Below are 9840 nucleotides of genomic sequence, written 5' to 3'. Positions count from 1 at the left end.
TCGACGTCCTCACTCTACTGACTTAATTATTTCCTCACAACCATCGTCTCTTCTGGTCAAAATTGAGGTCACTGTTACTATTAATAGATTTTCGGCGTTTACACCCTCGATCGACTTCATTATCTATCCGAATGCCATGAAACTTTATGTAATTGCTCACAACCATCATCTCTTGTCTGCATCTTTCAATGGGGTAAAATTGAGATCACTGCTTCTATCATAATCACCAAAAAATCTTCGTGAGATTCGTAACGTCTGCAATGCTTTGTCTGTAATTACTTTTTGTTCTTTGGTCAATAGTATGAGAGGATGTGTATTGGTGTGTATGTGACGGTGTCTGTTTGTTGGTGTGTGAAAGTGTTTCAATTATCAAATATTGTTCCTGGATTTTTACAAAGCCAATGTAAATAATTACCTTTTTAAGTTTGGGGCAAGATGTACAGTGTATATACTTTCACTTACCGTTCATATAATCAGAAATCTGAAAGAAGACGCTTATCTTAACCTTATTGTGAACTCATTGATGATCAGCTTCCCAACCTGCGATTTTACATATCCCAGTTGATTTGATATTCAAGGGCTTTAAAACTGTTCTCATTATTACGATTCCCATGGCTGATGTCGACTACTTAGGAAAAAAGCAGCACAGGGTTTCAAAAGATGCCGGTTAATGAAACCAGAATGTTTTGTGGTCGACGTCGATCATGATCTTATTTAGAAATATTGTCTTGTGCGATATGACGTCAGACGTATTTGATGTTTGTTGATATGTGTTATGGTTCTGTTGAAAACACCCACTCGCCGAAGACGCTTACTCGCCCGGAACACTTGGTCACGTTCTCGTTGTACTTTCCCGATTTTTCTATATATTTTTGTTCATATTTTGTCCTAGTTTTATCGATTGTCAGTTAGAATTACTGTTTTGTTATTACGTCAGTACTCTTTGTCGTTTCTGAAAAATAATTAATGGATCAATTTCAAAGAGCTAATCAACAACGTCTGGCTGTAAAGAAACATAAAAAATGGCTGTCTTGATTAGAATTTTGATCACCAGTCTAGCGAGCTTGACTGTCTGACAGAAAACTGTAAATATGAGAAAAATATTACACGATTACGACCTTTTTGACCCGCCTAAATGACACGTGTTTGAAGCTATTCACAAAGGACTCAACTGTCAAACATATTGTTATAAGTGGAAGCTACCAGAGTATAATATTACAGCTAGGCCAGGGTGCTCTAAAACTCTATATAACCTAACAAAGATTAATACTAACATTTTGATATTGAAATTCAATATGCATGTTTTCCAGTGCCACTTTCCAATTGGTAATTCAAAACGTAAGTAAAAAAAAAAAAAAAAAAAAGGGGGGGGGGGGGGAGGAGAGATCACTTTACGTACAACAGAATGAATGTAGACCGGTGTTTTTTCTGGGCTTAGCGTAATCAATATTTGATCGAAGCAGCCATATTGATTATCGGGGTAATTACTCAAAGATCATGTGTCTCCAAATCAATTTGCACTTGCATGTCTATCACGAATTAAGATGGTGGGCAGTTAAGCTAGCGTAGTCAATGTGCTAAGGCAAAGAGAGTAAATGACTGTTTCATATCCTCTACATGGCTTTTATTTTATAATATGGCTTAAAAAAAGATAATACTCCAATTAAATCAAAACAATGATTCTAACTCAAAAATAGATAAAATAAGAGCAAATAAGAACAAAATATTCATATTATCATGAATACTCTAAAAAGTACAAGGAATATAGGACCACACGTGTTCCGGAAGAGTAAGGAACTTCTGCGTCATCGACAATACCATTCGAATTCGAATCTAGGTCGAATCCGGTTTTTTATGGATTGTAAAATTAAAAAAAAAAAAAAATAAATTTTCACCGATCGAACCAAATTGGAAATACGATACAGTACAGCAAAAATAAATTAGACTGCACCATATGTTGCTGTTTCGTCCTTCTAGGACTCAGGCATAAAGGCATGCTAATGGCATTAAGTGTTGATTAAAGAGGGAAACCAATTTTTTTTATTTAAAAAAACCCATCAAGTTATGTGTTTATTCTGAAATGTTTCACGATTCAAGTGAGTTAAAACGTAACAAGAATGAGAACTACGGTGCTTATCAAAACTGCATTAAGAATGAAAAATAAAATGGTAAATTTCTTAAACTTTTCTTTTCGAAAATATATCATATAGAACATATACAAAGGGAGGCTTTCATTATTCTATTCTAACAAAGTTACCAACATACACCTGTCTGAACACTAGCGAAACTCGTCCGATACCCGTGGCTAACGCAAATTGATATAATATGTAAACAACTATTATCCATCGCAAACTATTTACGATTTTAATGGAAATTGGCGATAAGTCGTGTCCGCCACCTTGGAAGCCCGGATCCTCGTGATATCACCACGCGGTACAGAGATGCGTGACTTCCGGTAGCGATGTTTTTCTGAAGATAAACATAGAACATGAAGAATGACTCCTTTCACACGCCAACATAACATTGACTGGATTTGGTGAGACGAAACCTAGCAATAGGTTGAGTCATGTAGGCGGTAAACCAGAAACTAACTATTCCTTTCAAAGCATGTCGGAAATTGATTTCAATACTACCACGGATATCTCTATTGAACCGCCTGTCTAGTGAATACTTTGATACGGTAACTAAATCTATTTCGCGGCAAGCTATGTCGTTTCCAAAAATAATCTTGTGTTATAGATGAAAACAGATGTGCCCAGCTCCAAACAGACAAAGCACAGGGCTTGTCCAAGATTGGGGCTATATCTAGTTCTGTTGTATAGATGACCATTATGGAAATATCCGCCGATAAGGTAGATTGGTACCAAATAAATTAAACTATATCGGGGCGCCATCGTGACAACGCGAAATGACCGAAATCCGCCACCATAGTATTGTGTATTCGTGTCTGCTACCAGTTAAGAGAACGACGGAGGGCATATATCTCGAAGGTTTTTCGTTTACATAAAACAGAATAATGAAAATTGGATGACTTTTTATCATGAAGTGTCTATAATTGTTATTCCTCGAGAAATTTTCCAATCTAGGGGAGATTATACACTGCGCACTCCTGCATAAAATAAAACGAACGACAATACAGTATAGCGATGACCCGGGGTCATTTTTTTTTATATACATGTATATTTTATTTTAAACTTACTTTTTTTTATTATACTGATAATATCTGTGTAGGGACCTAAAGTGGTCACGTCAGGATGACCTTCGCTTTCTCAATATTTCACAGGTCGAATTGTCAATTTTTTCGATGTCATCAATCTTACCCTTTCGTCATATCCTGCATCTGAAACTAACCATTTCGGTATAGCATGAATATAGCTTTATGCTTCGTTGAACAAAATGACTTGAAACCGATTGACAATCATGCATGCATGCATTCTAGTCCTGCTATTTCGCATATACGAAATTCACTTCCAAGATTCTGTAAGTAGTAATTTGATTGGTTAATCTAAAAGGTCATCCTGACGTGACCCCTTAGGCGATGTCGTTAGAACGTATTTTAATTACATTACAGGACTACCCATGTTTTTGTCTATATTTTGTCCTCGTTTAATTGATTTTGAGCTTGATTTATGGTTTGGGTATCATGTTGGTATTTTCTCTCTCTTAAATTCTTATGATTTCTCTTATACTTTTACTGAAGCCTGTATCCACAGCACTGACTCTATGAATGGTGTCGGTATTCTTAAATCATCAGCGTCATCATTGATCAGTAAGTGTGCTTTATCAGTTGGCTCTGCTTTATTTCCTCGATTCTCCTTCGCACTCCGCTGTCTGGCATGTTGTCCCCGGCCTCTGTTCTAATCACCTGATGATCTGAACCATTGAACCGTTACATGTTCTTGATTTCTCAGTTGCATAAAAATCATTTCTATGTAAGCTTTCTTTTCTGTTCAGCGAACTAAAATCCGGAAACAAATGGTGGTGTCCCAGAAAGTTAATTCTATCGATTAATCTACATTCGATTGTCATGTCTCGTGTCTGTGACAAGCCACTTTATCCTAATTGCTCTGGATGACATGTGACTGATCTCCCATATGTCGTTAAGTGAGGTTATCACCAACTACTACAAGGGGATCCCGACTCAAAATGACCCTGGCTGTTCACGGTATGATAAACCACCATGTTCTCGAAATAACAGAGAATTCAGATGTAATAGTAAGAAAATCGTTATTCTGACTCGAAGTCGATGAAACGAGGGTATTTATGAATAGATAATCTAGATTTTTCATGGAGACTCTTAAAAACAACAGAAAAGGAACAGGTGTTCCGGAAGATCAAGCGTCTTATACCTCATCGACGATACTCGCCATATAAATTAAGAGCTTGACACAGAGTGTAACATCCCCATCATTAAAGACATTGTAGCACAAATAGCTGCAACTGCTTTGATCCGGAGGTTAATCAAAGCGCCGCAAACCTAAATCCAGCAATATTAAATCGATTTATCACCCTTATTTAACTGTATTCATTTAGTTATCACTACCCCGTTTCTCATTTTGAGAACATTGATTTGTCTCCTTTGTGATTAATCCTTCCAGGTCATATGGTACTATTTTTCTTGCTTTTTCCATATGGTCTCCATTATTTCCCCTGTCATGTCATATTGAAGTATGTCCAGAGTCGTACGCCATCCATTGATCATAGTCATGATTTGCTTTACATTAATTTAAAGAAATATTTCCATATATATAATGCAGCTTTTTGAAATATGAGTTAAAGCATAATAAAGAGGAATGAAAACAAATGATCAAATTAAGTGGTACAAGTGATTTATTTTCTTTGCTAACGACATGATGAAACAAAGATAAAATCACTAATACACAAAAGATCATTGTAGCGGTATTCATATTCTACATAAATCACTGCCTAAAAGCAAGCAGCACGATTCTACAAGTTAGTTTATTGGCACTGTAAAACTTATCAATTAGTTTAAATTACATATATTTTCTTCTAGAACATGGCATGATGACTTGGCGTTCCCTACGAATTGGAGATTTAGACAGTACATGTACCATATCATGGGTCTGATAAGACCTGTCTTCTCAAAGGATCAGAATGATGGTGAGTATTCCTTTATTTTTTAAAATCTCCCTTTCATTATCTAAGTACATTAATCTGCCTTTAAAAGAAAAGATTGAAACAACACAATTTCTCCAATCTAACATTTGGGGGCTTACAAATACACTCGAACCCACTCGTTATTTCGAAATGGGATGGTAGTGATGGTGGCGGCTGGATTGTCCGTCAAAAAATTCGAGACACCACGAGTATTAGTTAACAGAGTATATTTCATATGAAATTTTAACTGGCGGAACTGAATTTTTCTTCCGGGTTAAACAATTCGAGTTATCAGATTTCGAAATAACAAAGTTTGTTTTCTTATTTCTAAATTTCCTTGAATCCGAAACGTTTAAATGATCAGCTTCAGATTTACATCACAATATATTTCTAAATTTCCTTGAATCCGAAACGTTTAAATGATCAGCTTCAGATTTACATCACAATATATTTTGTTAGTTAAATTGGGGTTAAACATTTCAAACTACCATTGCCAAGACAATTTATAACATCGTTATCTCGAAGTCGTGGTGTTGTCTTGTAGTTAAAAGATTATATAACTGCTGCCCCAGCTAAAAATACACAGAGGTGCACCCATCATTGATCATGATCTCCAGATAAATATGGTGATTTATAGAATTGAATATCTCACACAACTACGCCTCCTCAACTTATGACATCGTCTACAGAAGCAGGTTAATTTTATAACATCAAATCATGTTGTATGAATTGGCTAAATTAAATCCAGTCCCTATACAACAACAAACAAATCATTTTCTACCGGAACTACACAGTATAGAAACAATAAGGGTAGGACCAAAATATTCTCTTCCGAAACTACACATTATTTTCTACGGAACTACACAAAGTAAAATAGCATTACTGGTAGGACAATCAAGTCATTACCGGAACTACACACAGTAATGGTAGCACAAACAAATCATTCTCTACCCGAACTACACACAGTAATGTTAGCACAGAATCGCAGCGTTATTGCTATTGTTAAGGGCAGTGTCAGACATGTGTGTACACCTGATGCTATTTATAATACAAATTTTAACAGATAAACATGTCTCACCTAATCGTGTCTATTATACACAATCGCAATGGATGTTTATTTCAAGAGTGAAAACAACATATTAAAACCCTATCTATAGGGTTATTTGACAGGCCTATCACAAAAAGTTTTTTTTCTTTCTGTCAGAACTCTAACTGGTATAAGTTAGGCTGTGTTGTGGTTTACAAGAGGACAAAATATTCTCTTAATCGTTAAGGTTACTATCACAATTTCACATTTGATAAAATAGAAATACAATAAAAAAAAAAATAATTTGACAGAAAAAGATTTTAGCCATTTCATACAGTAAATTTTTTTGATATCTCTAAAAGCTCAATTAAATATATAAAACTATATCAAATAGCAATCGTTCAGTTACGTAGGGTTGTCATTTTAACAAGTACTTCTCAAAACTTTTGATTCTTAAGATACAATTAGATGCGCGAGCCGCAATAAGTTACTGTCAGTTATGACAATTTGAGGTCATAAACCTATATATTGAGACGTGGTCACTGGGTACCTCACAAATGTAAACCAGAACCGATGATTTCTGATTAGAGTGCTGAACAGTGTAAAGAATTTAACGAATGCAACATTGATATTTTAACAAATAATTTACTTATGTTTACATAAGCCTAGGTTAGTTGAGAGGTGACAGACTATCTGATGACAATATTTCATAATTCACACTACAATCATTCAAAGATTTAAACATTGTATACCCAAATACCCTGTATCTTAAACTTCTAGCAATTAACTCAAAATATCATTTCTCAACCATTTTTGTCCCTTCACTATATTTTGCTTAACAAACGACATGAGCAATCAAAACATATGTTTACAAGACGAGTTTACACCTCATCAATGAATTGTATAAAGAAACCTGCTGTCATCATAATTTTTTCACCTGTTTCTCATAACAGACGAATCATATATATAATTTTTTTTGTTTCGTTTATTGATGATATTTTGATTATAATGACAAACAATGAGTGTTTTGAGACAATAAAAGTAATGATCACAGTAATGTTTGTATAAATATAGTGAACTTGCTGCCATGTAAAATATTTCCTATTGGAGGTTGAGGTTAAGATTACATTGCAGTAGCCATTCCAGGGTTAAAGTATTCTGGAGATTCATTATAAGTTACTCATTAATTACCCGCTAAAATCATTCCGAAAAAATTTACGAAAGGTTCTTACAAATATTGTATTTTCATTTCTTTTGGAGCATGAAGCTACCTGATATCAACACAATATGATTTCTAGATCTGTAACAATATTCAATATAAATGGATAAACTTTTATATTCCAAAACTTGGGATACAGGCGGGTGTATTTTTAAGGGTTATTTTTTTTCGCAAACATTAAACAATTGTAGTATATTTTCATGTCTCATATGTAATAAAGGATATTGAAAAAAAATTCAAAATTTTTTGTTTGTTATCTGAGAAATGTGATTAATGACCTGTTGATACGCAAAAAATAAAATCACGTATACCAACAACATTATCATACTTAATCTGTAAATAAAACTATTACAGTCGTGAAAACAGTATATATAACAAACAATACAGGAATGTATATTTATCACAAATTGTATACGAGACATTTCGCTTAAAAGCTTCACATAGCAACAACATTATTTAATATTGATATACAGACGAGTACGTTATATACCAGTGCCAACGTCAACTATCACAGACAAGTTAGTATAAATACATTGAGTAATATCAGATAAAAAATTTTCAAAATAATAAACCAAATTTATTTGAAATAAGTGCACGTGGCTATTTATAAGCTAACTTGACTAGATCCATCGTTTCAGATTTTGTTTTTTCAACCCAAAATAAATATAACGTGTATATGTTTTATATATAATTTGCAATATGAGTTAATTATTACGTTAACAGTTGTTATTGTTTATTGCTATTATTCTTTGATAAATAAGCTCAAAATTAAAAACAAATTCCCTTTATAAGACCAGAAAATATCGTAAAACACAAAAATCACTATCCAGTATATGTATAGCAATGTTAGAGATTACATCCACTTTAATATCGTCAGTTCGTATTAAAATAAATTATATTTTTTTCTTTCCATATTAATGCAATTACAATGGAAGTTCAATTTCATTAATTTCAATACCAGAACTGATATATACGTATATCACAAAATTATAATTCAAAACTGTATCTCAAAATGTTACTCTACGTGTGGAACAACACGAATTGGACATACTGGGTAACTAGATACATACCAAACTGTAAGTAAATCCTACTGTCCCAGAACATTTTCGCGGTCAGGTAATCGGGCAGAGGTCACATAGAATCAGTAATGATTCCAAGTTGATCTTTGGAATGCAAGATCCATAAAAAGCAATATGGATTTCAAATCATTTGAATTAATATATATCTGTTTAAAAAAGGTGCATGGACGGAATCTGGGTAAAAAGTATGATACCCCTTATTGAAGATGTCGACTATGAAATGACAAGTTTTGTCCGAGTATATAAAATAAGGTCCATAAGTTGTCCAACCAAAATAAAATTCGCCTCCATACCACCAACAAATAAAAGTCATTGGTATATGTAAGACTATTTTACTTATAAGCCTAAGATTTTGTGGGAGGGGCAGATCGCCACATATGGAGTTTTATCTTATGTACTCATTTCTACATTAAATATCACAGTAAAGTACTATAAATGTGGTTATTTCCGCGGGTGTTTAATTTCGCGATTTCGATATGTAAACTATACGTGTAGGGGTAATTTTTCCTATAAATTCACCTTCGTTTTTAGTTCAAGATTACGCAAATTGATATCAAAATAATACGCATGGGGCATTTTTTGTGATCAAAAGGACTCCCCGCATAAAAAGCGTACATTCACCTCGCGTAATTTCCTCTACAGTTCATATAATCATTAAACAATATAAGGCGTTTATACATTGCAAAAGGTCATATTTCCTAAGTGTGAATTCTATGGACAGTACATGGCCAGGCTACAATTCACTGAAGGTAAAGCTCGAGACAACTGATAAATCTAAATATTAATTAGGCCAGTCATCATATTAGCCACCTTATCAACTGAAAACTATACAAAGTTTTAGTATTAAAGCCAAACTCTACATGATTAAAAGAACAAATGTTTTGCGTATTTTTTTCTAAATTACGATCGTGTTATTTGAATATGTACCATTAGATTATGTCGATCAAGGAAACATTGTTGAATGAGTATCAGTGAAAATGTCTGAATATAACTAAAACAACATAGGGAATTATCAAAAAAAAATGTTAAAGCATTAATGAAATATCATTGTTCATCATATTCAACAAAACATTCAACACCATGGCTTATCATATTCAATGAAACATTCAACATCATGGTTCATCACATTCAATGAAACATTCAACATCATAATTCATCTTATTCAATGAAACATTCAACATCATGGTTAACCATATTTGATGAAATGTTTAAAATCATGGTTCATCATATTCACCGAAACATTTAAGATCGCGGTTAATCATATTCAATGATATGTTTGTAGAATAACACGTTCTCAATCACAATTAGCATTAATATTATCAAAGTACTATTCACCAAAACATTTAACATCGTGGTTCATCATATTCAATGAAACATTCAACATCCTGGTTAACCAT

This window comes from Pecten maximus, chromosome 11, assembly GCF_902652985.1.
Source record: "Pecten maximus chromosome 11, xPecMax1.1, whole genome shotgun sequence".
NCBI classification, from domain to species: domain Eukaryota; kingdom Metazoa; phylum Mollusca; class Bivalvia; order Pectinida; family Pectinidae; genus Pecten; species Pecten maximus.
The sequence above is the reverse complement of the archived record's forward strand: the minus strand, read 5'-3'. Positions refer to the sequence as shown.